At 41.3% G+C, this 14,453-nt stretch overlaps 1 long non-coding RNA gene across 4 annotated transcripts in view; it reads left to right on the top strand.

Annotated features, from left to right (window-relative positions):
- LOC135104328 (uncharacterized) overlaps positions 1–12,028 on the top strand; it is a 237,173-nt gene extending 225,145 nt beyond the window's left edge. For 2 of the 4 annotated variants that reach the window (XR_010270400.1, XR_010270395.1), the window contains one exon: positions 11,691–12,028. This is a non-coding gene — a long non-coding RNA (uncharacterized LOC135104328). Of the gene's footprint in view, positions 1–124; positions 386–11,690 lie in introns of those variants that run through there. The other 2 variants (XR_010270401.1, XR_010270396.1) reach the window with 2 other exon arrangements.
- Positions 12,029–14,453: the final 2,425 nt, after the last annotated feature.

Raw genomic sequence — 14,453 nt, 5'->3', positions numbered from 1 at the left:
TGATCTGATGGTGTAACATAACATACTAATTATTTCAAGTATTTAGTGTTTTCTCTCATTTTTTATTCTTCTGTTCTGCAGACAATATCCCTCCAAAATCTGATAATTGTTGGATTCTTTGCAGATCAAAGGACCTGGGGTTAAAAAAATAAGTGCTAAATTCATTCGAGGTAAGTGTACTGTTGCCTTGGTGTTGTCCTCGAGTATACTTAATAGGAGAGTACCTGAGTCACTGCAGGTCTCCGTCACTTGCAGGATTTGTTTCAATCGATGAATAAGTGAAACGATGTGGAAGTCTTACAGCCGCCTTCGCAATCAGCTCAGTGAGAAGTTTGACGCCGCTTCGTCAGTTTTAATGACGACAACTTTTTGGGGGAAGGACTCTTGTCTTTGGAGCCACCACAGTCGGTATGCCAAATTTAACCAAACCCATATTATGCACGGAACTATCTTCAGTTCAAACAGAAAACACACACACACACACACACACACACACACACACACACACACACACACACACACACACACACACACACACACACACACACACACACACACACACACACACAGATGAACAAAGAAACTTGTGCCTCTGATATAATATTCTTCTAATTTTGCCGATGTCACAAACGTTGATATTTCAGAAATTTGAAACCAGATAGATCTAAGTAATGATTATCCTTGGGCTCATCGATACAAATGCCTGATAAAATACTAATTCAGGATTATTCAATTTAATTTCGCCTACGTTTACGTAAATGAATGAGTTGCTAGGCACCCAGTAAGGCGCTCCCGTGATGTAAGAGTAAGTGCGTGCCGCTGCCAATGCGTGAGTCGAGGCTCCAGTCCTGATCCGGGAATGACGCACAGGCCACCCAGGTGCCCATCCTCCCTCGAGGGGGTCGCAGGTAATTGAGTACCTGGAGAGGCCTGCGAAGGTAAGCTGTGGCGTCCCGGATGTCACTGGCGTCACAGTGCACCGCGGCTCAAAGGACAAGGCGGTGGTGCTAGTCATGGCGGCAACGCACACCTCAGACGCCGCATGTCTTTGGTTTTACATTTGCTTTGTCTATTAATGATTACTTTGGATGTGCGTATACGTGTACTTTTTCCTTTTGTCTTCCTTCATGATATTTTTTTACCTCTATATCTAACAGTTATATTCTACGATGAAATGTGGAGACTTGAAATCATACACACTACTCTGGAGTACCATTCCTGGAGCCTTTCGTTGAGCTCTGCCCGATATCGATTGCTGTATTTCATTATGGGGCACGGGTTATAATGGACGACTCTGTGTTGCGTCCTTTGGTAATCCCCCCTTCAAAGCTTATGTGAGTGTTTCGATTTTTGTATCTATGTCTTTAAGTATCTTCTGTTCGCGTGTCAGTTTTTTCCTCCTTTCTCGTATCTACCTTTTTTTTTTTCATTTTTTGTTACTTATTCACATTATAATCCTCCGTGTTTAGTTCTCCTAAAAATCTCTCTTTCAAAGCTTACACGAGTGTCCCTTGACTTTCGTACATGTGTCTTTAAGTGTCTTTCTTCAGTCCGCGTATCACATTTTACCGGCATCCTCTTCCAATCTTGTATCCACCATTTTCTTCTTTACTTATCTTCTTCATCTTCTGTTCTTCATGCACGTTACACTCCTCCATGCTCGGTTTTCACAAATACGTTTCTGAATGTCTTAGTTGCACGTGTCACTCCAGTTCCCATCTGCTTGTCCTCATGTCCTCCCTGCTCTCATTAATACTCCCCACTTGTCTGAGTCTTGTACGTGCAATTGGGTTCATTTGTTTCTTTCATTGCCATTCATTACATCAGATCTTGCTGTCTATATTTATTTCTTAATTTTCCTTCCCTTTCCTTGTTTCCTTGTTTTCCTTTTTCCCCACTTTTATGAGACTTAAAAGCGCAATTATCAAACTTTATTTTTATCTATATCATAATTTCTTATTTCTCTCTCTCTCTCTCTCTCTCTCTCTCTCTCTCTCTCTCTCTCTCTCTCTCTCTCTCTCTCTCTCTCTCTCTCTCTCTCTCTCTCTCTCTCTCTCTCTTGCCTCGTTTTTCTTTAACAGCTTTCCTGAGTCTCGTGAATTCAACGATCCTTTTATTTAATGTTTATCCACGTCCTAATTTCTTATCTTCCTCTATCCCTTTTTTTTATATATTTTTATTTCCTTTTCCTTATATATCTCTATTATTTTTCTTTTCAAATGTTCTACTTGTTTATTTACTTTTCCTCCTCTCACTCTTTCCTTCCATACCTCTCTCTTTTCTTTATTAACCTCTATTTCGTATTTTTCGTGTTACTGTTCCTTGTCTCTCTTCTCAAATGTTGTACTTAAATATTTTCGTTGTATCTCCTTTGCAGTCATTTCTTTCATTTCTCTTTCGTTTTTTTTTTTTTCCACATGTTCCTGTTGTATTTTCTTCTCATGTCTTCTGCTTTTTATAATACTTTTTTTTTCTGTGTCCCCTTACCAGCCTTTCCCGTGTCCCTTATTCCTTTCCTCTCTTTTTCTTTATTTTTATATCCTTTACATCTCTCCTTTCCCTTATAAACCTCTCGTTTTTTCCTGTGTCGCTGTGTACCTGTTTCTCGTTAAAAATACTCCACTAGTTTATTTTTTTCTGCGTCCCCTTCCCAGTATTTCTTTTTATATATTTCTTTCCTTTTCCTTGTATATCCCTCTTTCTTTTTTCCTGTGTCGCTGTCTCCTTGTTTCTCGTTTCAAATGTTCTACTAGTTTATATATATTTTTTTCACCGTCTCCTTCCCAGCCCTTCCCGTGTCTCCCTGTGTCCCTCTCGGTGTCTTCCTCCTCCGCTTCTGCATTACGGTGTCCATGGGCACCTGCAATAATTTCCACGCTGCAGCTGACCCCTCTCCTCCAGGCTGTCTCCCACATACCTCTCTCTCTCTCTCTCTCTCTCTCTCTCTCTCTCTCTCTCTCTCTCATCACAACAGCTGACTGATGGCTTGTTGTGTGTCTTTTGTGAGGCCCAAGTTGGATTACTGAGTACTATGTGTGGGATGGGCGAAAGAAAGGGGAGGGGTAGGGGGGAGGGAGGGTGGGGTGAGTGTGATAGTGAACAAAGGGGAAGAAGTGGACGGAGAGAAGAAGGGAAAAATTGCGTGAATAATATAGGAAAGAGTGATACATGGAGGGTGTATGAGTGAAAGGGAGGTAAATGAAAGAAGGAAAAGGAAGGAGTGATGTACGTAAAATGGACGTGGAAGAGACGAAAAGAGCAAGATAAGGAGAGGAATGTATGAAAAAAAAAAAAAGTATTCTCTTATTCTTGGCACTCACAGGTCATGGAATGTTGTGTTATTCCTGGATTCTGATTTATTTATGTATCTATACACGAGAGATCTATGAGGATGAGGTGCGACGTAACTTGAGGAGGTGGTGGTGGTGGTAGTGTTCTTTGTGATCTTAACTTTTAGCTCTGCAGAAGGTTTTAAAAATTGCTCTAGCTTTACTTTTCTCTCTCTATTTATTATGAGGCGTGTGATTGTGGGCATTACACATTTTTCACACACGAAGCTAGGTTCCCTCGAGCTGGTGTTTTTTTAGTGAAGTGAGTAAATTGAGTTTACTGGGAATACGCCACTTGTTGGTATAAATTATTCTAGTAATCGGTTTCAAAATCCAACACGTTCCTTCTTCTTGTGAGTGTTTCTTTTTACTGTGTGTGCTAAGGATTGAGTTGTGTTGGGTGCAGGTGGCGGCTGGCTGCTTGCTGGAGGCTTTCCTGCTATTGATTCTATGATTTTACTGTTGTGTTTTTCATTTTGTGGTTCATGTATGTGCGTAATAGACACCTAAATTCTTATTTCATTATCTGATGTAGCCTTATTCTCTCGGAAAGTACTTTTTTTTTTTATGTGTACAAAAAACAGGTAGTGAAAAATGCAGTATCCTGTTTCAGTTCGTGCAGAGATGTAATACACTTTTATGTCCGACAGTCGTATACCTTATGCTTGGTGAGTCAGTGTTGAGTCAGTGCGTTCAGGAGTCACTCCTAACAGCGTTGCTCACGAGTTGCGAAACGCTGAGTGACTCTTGTCTCTTTATATCGCAAGAAGCAAGGGCGTAGTAGGTAGCAGTGTTTACTTTAATTGATACATAATTTGCTGCACCAGTAGATATCGACAGTTCAGGAACACGCCTGAAAATGTCAAGGAAACAGTAACTCTCCCTTGTTCCTCCTGCAGTGTGCCTCTGGTATTCGGTATGGTGTGGCCTGCCTATTGTAGCTTAAGTGCTGTGGCCTTCATGTAGTGGATTGGGAGCTGTGACCTTCCGATAGTCACGTAGTGGGTTGAGAGCTGTGGGCTGGACGCTGACGTAACAGAGGAGTGGCTAATGACTGACTGATTGATTGGTTCCTGGCACCGAGGAGTCAGGAGCAGTGTGCAAGAAATGGACCACCACGCCGCAGTGTCTCCATTATATAAGAGACGTATTCTAAGATTGAGATAGAAATTTAATGGAGATGAAAATAAGTGATTTGCTTATGTTTGACGTGATGATATATACGCTTGCTGTCTATTGTGGCTAGTAGCTAGATACTCACATGCAGACTATAAATGCTGTGCAAATACTTTGTAAGAAATAACAGACCGTATGTTTATGGTGCCGCGCCCAGAAAAGTTACAGCTTTGGAAACAGAAAGCCACATCTTGTTAAGAAATGTACACGCAAAATGTACTTTCTTAACAAAAAAAAATTAGAGCGGCGACGGAATTTTTGCAATCAATATTTTCATACAGGTTAGCTGTCATTCGGGGTTGGAAGGTGTTAGTTTTATCCCAAAATTGCTTTTATCCTTCATTTTATCCCTCATTGCTGTGAAGAAGTAAGACAGGTAGCCAGAAAGACGGAGACAGACTGAACGTTCGTAGTAACAAAGATATAAAAAAAAATCGATATAGAGGTCAGATGTAAGGCTGGTGATATGTTTTTTGTTGAAAGTCACACCGACAGCCCAGCCTTCCAGGCTTTTCTCAGTCGCTCCTTGCACTCCTCCCAGCCTCCAGATGTCTAGGAGACAGCTTGTATCTTTCTGTCTGTCTGTGTGTCCTCCTGTCTGTCAGTATGTCTGTCTATCTGTCACTCATTATTTTTCTGTCTTTCTGTTTGTGTGCCTGTCTTTTTATTCTTCTCTCTCTCTCCTCTCCTCTCCTCTCCTCTCCTCTCCCCTCTCCTCTCCTCTCCTCTCCCCTCTCCTCTCCTTTCCTCACCCTCTCTCCTCCCCTCTCCCACTCCCTCTCTCCCTTTCCCCCTCTCCCTCTCTCCCCTCCTTGTGTACTCTAATCTACACTCCACACCGAGTGTCGATCCATCAAGCGTTACGAGAAATGATATGTAACAGATGAATCGTTACCATAGTACCGACAGTCACCACGCGTGTTCGAGCGGAACGCGGGGCACTGCTTGGAGCTTTGATGTCCGAGCAGGCGCCGGCTGGACTCGCCTGTACATGTCTGGGTATCACTGTCATGTTGTTTCTCTTTCTTACCTTTGATTTGATTGCATGTGTGTTTGGAGTAGAAGGAAAGGAAGAGAGAGAGGGGAGTGGAGGGGTAGAGAGGTGGAGAGGTAAAGGGAGAGAGAGAGAGAGAGAGAGAGAGAGAGAGAGAGAGAGAGAGAGAGAGAGAGAGAGAGAGAGAGAGAGAGAGAGAGAGAGAGAGAGAGAGGGAGTTCATTGACTGATCAATTAATCGTTTTTTGACAGTGCAACGAGATCGTTTTGGTACCAAAACATCAGAGAGAGAGAGAGAGAGAGAGAGAGAGAGAGAGAGAGAGAGAGAGAGAGAGAGAGAGAGAGAGAGAGAGAGAGATGCTTTTATTTTCTTTCCCTCTCTGTGCCCGCCCTCATCTGGATTCCTGTATTGACATTCCTCGCCCCTCATCAAGCGCCGCAGTATTCCTCGCAGCACGTGTGGCCGCCGCCGCCTCGTGTAGGTCAGACCAAGCAGCCTACTTACGTCTTATTCTATGAAGGTGTCGTGTTTCTCCAGCTTGAGGCGCCGCGTTGCTACGACCTATATTTTGTGAGGCATTTCCGTGGATTGCGTTCCCCGTATTGCCTCAGTTCGTCGTAATTTAATTTTCCTTTTCCTTTTCCTTTCTCCACGAATATGGATTTTATGTCTCTTTGTTGCATCTGTTCTATTTTTTTAATTTTTTTATTATTATTTCTACACTCTTCTTTCTTTTCTTTTGTCAGATGCGATGGTCTGCCGTCAGATTATAAAATTCTTTCTTCCTTCGACCATATAATGATATTTCTTTTTTGCTTCCAAGCTTTTCTTTCCTTTTTTGGGGGATGTTACGATAGTTTGCCTTTATATTATACAGTTCTTTTTTTCCTTTTTCTCTCATATTTTTTGTACTCGAAAATGTTCTCTTCTTTCTGTCCAATATTATAATGATTTCCTCTCCTTGGACATTTTTTTTAAATTTTATAAGCAGTTTTCTATTTAATATGGACAACTTTTTACTTTACATTAATAATTTATACTTTACACCGACAATTTTCTACTTTATATGAACAATTATCTACTTTATATCGACAACTTTCCTTACTTTATATCCATCAATACCTACGAATACGCACACAAAAAAGAACATTCTAGTCTACTTGCCTCTCTCTCTGTCTGTGTTCTGGTGTCTGTGTACCGTTCAATCAATGGGTAAGTCCATCCCTGTGTCTGTACCCATCCATCTACGTCTCAGTTTTTTCCCGAAGTCAACCCATCCATTGTGATGACGCAGTGCTCCTCTGTTCCTCCCCAGGGCGCCGTACCTTCCCGTCCCTCTTGACACAGTCCAGGCCAGGCAGCGGCGGTCCTGGCAGCGGCGGTACGAGGTGTTGTAGGAAATGGTGGTGATGAAAGTATTTGGGGTGATGATGATGATAAATGGTGATGTTGAAATATATAGTAAGAATAACGAGAGGTAATGTTTATGTCATCATTAATGTGTTCTTTTTTTAATTTCTTGTAGGTATTATTATTATTATTATTATTATTATTATTATTATTATTATTATTATTATTATTATTACTATTATTACTGTTATTGTTATTGTTGTTGTCGTTCTCATCGATAATGATGACGATGATAATGATGATAGAAGTCGAAGAGAAGTACAACCCTTAAAATTATTTTCTCACTTTGTCCTTCATTTCCCAGAACGATCAGTGACTCAGTGTGTTGCTTCTACTGCTGCTGAATTTCACCGTGTTTGATAATAATTGCAACTAAAATAATAATAATAATAATAATAATAATAATAATAATAATAACAATAATAATAATAATAATAAAGTGATAGTTATTACTATTAACATTACTTTGAAACTGTGCTTGGTATAAGAGATCACACCCACCCACACACCCATCCACACACACACACACACACACACACACACACACACACACACACACACACACACACACAACAGAATGACCAGCGCAACAAGAGGATTGGAGCAAAAAGACTTAGTATTAGCGAGCGGCAGCACTACAGTTCCCTGCCGTGCTCCGCGTGGCGTGAGGCGACTCGGGAAGTGTGGCGGGCGGCGGCACTGCGTCGGGGCGAGGTGACCAGAGACAGGCGGCCCACTGACGCGCGTCGGTCACTGACTGTCAGAAAAGTCACCACCATTAACTCTTTCAGTACTACGGGATCAGTTTCATTGTATTCTGGGTGTCATTGGAGGCTTTGATCAAGTTCCAGGTGATACTCTGTTGATGATGCCTTGGCGTTTAAAATCATTTGAGATTATTTGTTAGACACAACTTGATATCTATTCATTATACGCTTGCAGTACTACGGAATGAGTTTCATTGTATTCTGAGTGCCACTGGAAGATTTTATCAAGCTCCGGATGATGAGAGGTGATATTTTTTTCATAATCGTGTGGTTTAGAAATTATTTGCTTGCGACGACTGGATATTTATTTCTTTAACCCTCTTAAGTACCACAGCATCAGTTTTATTATATTATCGTTCCTATTTACTGGTTTTTATCATGTTTCGGGTGATAATAGATGATACCTTTTCATAATCATAGACTTAAAAAAAAATCACCTGATATTATGTAATCATATTTACTAGAAATAACTGGATAACTTTTTCTTTTTAACCCTTCCAGTAATTCGGCGTCAGTTTTATTATATTATGGGTCCCGTTTAGATTACTGCATTAAGTTTCAGATAATGTTACATGGAGTTTAAAATTATTGAGAGCTATTTATCACCAAAAAACTTGATATCTATTTGTTTAACCATTTTAGTACTATGGCATCTCTTTTATTACATTCTGGCTGCTATTAGAAGATTATTTTGAAGTTCCGCATGATATTTAATGACACCTTTGCATAATCAAGGAGTTTTAGATCATCTGGACTTATTTTCTGGCGATAACCTGATATATTACATTTGTTTAACCATTTCAGTACTAGTGCGGCAACAGTTTCAGTATCTTTTGTGTTCCATTAGAGGATTTTGTAACGTTCTTGATGGTGCGAGATGATACCTTTGTAAAATCATGGCGTTTAGAATCACCTGCAGTTATTTATTGCCTACAATATAATATATGTTTGTTCTGTGCTAACAAGAGAGGATTTCAAGAAGTCAGGAAATTGTCTGAAGTAATGAGTGGGTTGAGATGTTGACTGTTGTATATTTTATTCTCAGTTGATTCTTTTCACGATTTTCAACCAAATAGATTCTTTCAAAGATGCGGGGATGTTGTAGCGGTGGTGGTGCAATGTTATATATATATATATAGAACTGCAGCTTTATGTCAAAAGTACACGTTTTACTCTCTTTATCTCTCTGTTTACTATATTGTCAGTGATATTGCCACAACACATTCCCTTACTGTTATTGCTGCTAATGATGTCGGAACCTGCGCATTTGTTTTCTCCCCGCAACATTTATCGCTGCTGGTTCTGTTTCTGCTTCCTAACTACCTTTTGACTGCTACTGGTGTTGTTTGTTTCCTCATTACTGGAACTGTCTTGCCGAAGATATCTTGAGACAGGACACTGAGTGGTTATAGAAGAAGGTAGCGAAAAAAGTAACAAAATACTGATTGCATTTTTTCCAGACACTGATGAACTTTTAGGAGAGAGAGAGAGAGAGAGAGAGAGAGAGAGAGAGAGAGAGAGAGAGAGAGAGAGAGAGAGAGAGAGAGAGAGAGAGAGAGAGAGAGAGAGACTGTGAGTGTGTGTGTGTGTGTGTGTGTGTGTGCGTGTGTGTGTGTGTGTGTGTGTGTGTGTGTGTGTGTGTGTGTGTGTGTGTGTGTTAATTGTAGCACAATACATATATTAACTTGTTGCCTCACAGGACAGACAAGAGCAAGCAGAGGGACCAAAACACTTGCTCCTGTTGTAATGTAGCTGTAAAGAAGAGTATTAATTAACTTAGACGACTCATCTAGCCAGCATGATTATATAAATTGCAGGTTGGCGGCCATAAATTTGGGAAGTGACATTTAATTTGAAGGAATGCAGGGTAAGAGACGGGTGAAGGATCATTACCTTGACCTCCGTCGCACAGAGTTGTAAATTAATTGAATGCCACCAACTGAATACCACCTGTGTATTGTTATGACCGCTAAGGAAGAAGAGATGCAGTCTTGAGATAATTGTGTTCTTTCCGTTTTCTTTTTCCTGTTATTTCTTTCTGTTTATTTTCCATTTTTTCACATGATGCCTATCCGTACCTTTCTGCTTCTATATATGTAAGAGGAGCATCTGTCAGGGGCAATAAAAAGGGTGAAAAAAAAAGGCCTGCTGAGGTGCAAGGCTCTAAAGTAAGGTCAAAATCTCTTGGAGGAAGGAAGGCTTTTGTTTGCTCTATCCGTGTAATTCATTCATGTGGCTTGCAAACGTGTTCCTTCCCTGGCTGGTGAGTGCATGAATATTACTGCTCTGCTTTGGTCGTCGCAGCGTGGCTCGGGGAACCCACACGCAGGCACAGGGGTTGGTCCTTACGAGGGAGTATTACTGCTAATGGACGGGCATTCTTTAGAAAGTGGCAAATCACCAGGTTGTTTGTTTGCAAATGAACGACGAGAAATTACCGTAAGAGTATTTACGAAACTAAGGTTCAAGAAACTTTTCAAGATATTTATCATGCGTTTCAAGGAGCCTGTTTTCGCGTAGAGGATAAAAAATAGTGAAGAAGAGGTTTGTTGAAGCACGTACCTCTGACAAGCACTACTAAGGCGGCGAGGCGGCTGAGGGACAACAGAAGCATGTTATCTGGTCAGCGCTGTGAACGAGGCTGCCAGCGCTGAACACAAATGGGCAGACAAGTGGTGAGGGGACGCTGCAGGCCCAAGACCGGGAGGGGGAAAATACTGAAGACTTGCATTTTAAATACTCTCGTTGTTTAAAAAGAGACTGTGCGACGCGATGGCAGGTTATGGAATGGTTGACTTCTCTCTGCTTTATTGAAATCTATACTCATTGATGTGAGAGCTCTGTGTGTGTGTGTGTGTGTGTGTGTGTGTGTGTGTGTGTGTGTGTGTGTGTGTGTGTCGTATTACTTTAATATCTTATGCTTCTAAAGTTTTTAGTCTGTCTTGTATAAGAAAATTCTTAGTCAGTTCTCTTCTTATAGTATTCTGATTAACCAATATCGTGGATTCTGTGAAAAGCGACCCGGGTGGCAAACTTCTGTATCCACATTGGTTTTGTTAGGGTCTCTCTTCGGGATTTCAGGGAAAGCTTTATTGTGGTTTTAGACATACTAGTACGAGAAAACAATTCGATACATTGTTGTTTAGTTTCTGAGCTTCCACACAACTCTCCTCTTCTTCAGTTAGACTCAGTTGCCCGTTCTTCTACACACTACGTTCGTAAAATATCCTGTGTCTATACATCTTAATTGGAAATTTCTCATTTTAAGTTTTACGAGATAAAACACGCATTGATTTTGTGTTCTTTGTCGTTTCTGTCAGTTTCCTTCTTCCATATGATGAGACTTTACTGGCGTCTTAGCTGTCCTTGGATCGAGTATGCCTGTATAGTGTAGGACGAGAGAGCGCAGGGTTCCACTCACAAATGAGTGAGTCAATAGCTTTGGGTCTTATCAACTTTCTTCCTGTCTTAAATTTCTTGCACTCTGCCACTTGCTGCATCTCTTCCTATATTTTAGCGTTATTTTCATTGGTACTTTTTTGCAGATCCTGCTAATTGCCCTCCTCTCCTTCTCGTAGCTTCACAGAGCAAAACATTCTACTTATTCTTATCCCTTTTCTATCCATTTTACTGTTGCAAGAGTTAACCAGTTACTTCACTCTTCACTGGTAAAACTTCGAACATACAGGCATTTTTTCATATTTTTTTTTTACACTGAATTCTTTTAAAGAAAGAAGCATCAAGACATCTCTGGTACTGAATCGGCCATTTCATTGGAGCTTGCTGGTAACATATTTTTAATGGAGCATCTGTAAAGCGGGTTTTTCTTTAGATTATTTTCCAACTCTTAGACATTCTTTTATTTGCACAAAATAATTCCTAATCTTTTTCTTCATAATTTTTACGGTTTATATCATGTTTATTTGTATTTATTGTGCTTTATTTTTCAGTGTGATAAATAAGTAAATCATTCTGGTAATTGTATGTGACTATAACCCCCAGTATATTTCCAGGGACTGAAACGCCGAGGAGTGGCTGCCTCCACAGCTGGGCAAGGCGGCGGCTGAAATTTGGAGTAAGATGGTGGCCGGGGCGGTGCGCGGCATCGTGCGACAGGCGACGCGGCTGACACGCGTCGGCCGTCACTCTGCCTTGCCTCCGCCGCCGCCGCCAGGACCACCTGAACACAGTTATTAAAATAACTTGATCCTCACACATTTAGTGATCCAACTATGTTCTGAATTAACACCGTGGCGAATGTTGTGTCATTGCTTCCTTACTAATGAGGAAAAACCTTGTTATGATACAAACTGCCCTGTGTTTTCTTGTATTAATCAGAACCCCAAATCCAGGATTGTTTCGATGCATGATTGAACCTCCTGAGTGACTTGTGGTTGATTGTCCACTCACGAACACTAGTCACTTATCACGAATGTCACTATAATACCTTACACTAATACTTGACGTTTCATCGCTGTGACAGTACAGAAATTAGATGGACATGAATAGAAGGCAAGTGAAGAACATTCAAGGCATATTAAAAGAAACAGCAAGGGTTAAACTCGCGATTCTGTTTTTTTTTTTTTTGTGTGTTATGTAAACGGTTTCCTTGAGTGCGGCCATTTAAACGGTCTACTGAGCACGCCACAGGTCATCCCAGGCGATGGAAAGCAATCCGGTCATGTGCCTCCCTGCCTGCTGCCGTGTTCCCTCCCGCCCTCCACACACACACACACACACACACACACACACACACACACACACACACACACACACACACACTCGGCCATTGTGTGGTACCTCCGTGACCATACTTGCTCTCGTGTCCACAGTCTTTTAGTCAGAGATAGCTGCTTCTTGCCTTGAACTTTCTATAAACTCATAAATGCCCAAACACTTGTCCGTCTATTTTTCTTTCATATTATCAAGTGAAATTCCTCTCTAAATGCTGGGAGAAGGCCATTATATCTCATTCCCCCCTTCAAACCTGCATTTCATGTTATTTAATTGTTGAGCCCCAAGATGCTTCACTTATCTATCCCCGTTGCTTGCCCAGCCGTCGACTCGCTTCCAAGTTTTCCTGTTTACTGCAACACGAAGTAACTTGTTTTGAAGCCCACCATCGCATCTGCGGCCGTATTAAATGCACTGTCTTCCACCATCACCATATTGTGAAAGCAAACATCTGCTTAGCTTCCTCCTGTGAGGCCTAAAAGGATGAACAAAGGGAAGCAGTTTTAAAAAGAGTCTAGTAATGCTGCGCCACTCAGCCACCTGGCTTGGCCGCCCCCAGGTGAGTGCCTCTGGGGCAGGTGTGTGTGTGTGTGTGTGTGTGTGTGTGTGTGTGTGTGTGTGTGTGTGTGTGTGTGTGTGTGTGTGCGCGCGTGTGCGTGTGAAATCACCTAAGCTTCACTTTTCCTAGAAGGAAGGATGGTTAAAAATTTGCTTCAGGCCTGCAATGATATATTGTACGTAATGTGTTTGCAAAATATTACATACAAAAGCACGCAGCTCATGTGTGTTTGTTATTTGTGACAAAACCCCACCGATTACTTCCAAAGCAACACACTTTCCTCTACGTCCCTAATGTGTGTGACCTAAGACACAGCATCATTCAACGTAGGAGCACCGGTACACCTGAAAAACTAAAACTAGTTCTTACTATTTTTTTAAATTCTTGTTTGTAGTTTTTGTCCCATTAAGCGTGTTTTTACTTGCTGGAATTCTGCTTGAAAACTGACTTTAATTTGTTTACTGAGAAGGTAGTAGAAGGTCGGAAGTGCGGGGTACGGACATGAGGACACGTGACGTAATTTTGAACACTTGTCTCCTGTCTGAAGAAAAGTGTAATGAGTCATAGAATTGTTGAAGAGAAGATTTTTTCTTATTGGCTAGAACTCTCAGAATTCCTTGAGTAGTAACTAGAATTAGAGGGCAGTAAGCTTTCAGTAATGCCAGTGTAAATCTGAAGTTCTGTTTTTCCAAAGAAAGAATAAAGGAGAAAGAAACGCCAACGTCCTTCAGCAAGTCGTCATCGCTGTTTCGTTGGTCTGCAGGTTTTGTCCCTCCCGCAGATGACGGTTAGAAGAGACGAGAGTAAGCTTTATTTGAACTTTTTTCAAGTGTTATTTGAAAGTGTCTGCATAACGGCCGCATTGTTGTACGTATATATTTTGTGTTAGAGCTCAAACGATATTTTACCTCCGATGTAGCGGAAAAAAATGCGTTTTTATGTTTCAGAAGTAGTATTTAATTTACAGCGTTCAGTGTGGGATAAAAAAAAAAGACCTGATATCAGCCTGACTAGAAGCAATACATATGTGCTAATTTTTAGGCTACTGCAAAATATATCATACTATTTGCCACTTCACCCAGTACAATATAAATCATAATTTCCGGTCATACCACATGTTTCATATCAATTCTTTCGGTGCAATATATCCATGGGACTAATGAAATATTGATGCTTAGTGTGTTGGTAACCGCTGCGATACAGACACCAGCTGTCTGGCTCTCTGCTGGGGCGGGACGTGGTCATACAGCGTGGCCCAGGCCGTGGAGCCCACCAGCGAGACGACTCATCGCCGCATTCGACTGCAGCAGGTTATCGCAGCGCGGCATGACTGGGAATTTTCTTGCTCTAGTTTAGGAAATTTACTGCATGAATTATTTTGCTGACGCTGACCCCTGAGTGAGCATGGGGCTGGCTGGTCTGGGCGCATAGCTACGTGCTGTGCTGCAGGAGACGAGAGATTCTGCAGGAAAAAAAGATAAAT

Source organism: Scylla paramamosain, chromosome 10, assembly GCF_035594125.1.
Source record: "Scylla paramamosain isolate STU-SP2022 chromosome 10, ASM3559412v1, whole genome shotgun sequence".
In the NCBI taxonomy this organism is placed as follows: domain Eukaryota; kingdom Metazoa; phylum Arthropoda; class Malacostraca; order Decapoda; family Portunidae; genus Scylla; species Scylla paramamosain.
This window is presented reverse-complemented; position numbering and strand designations above follow the sequence as displayed.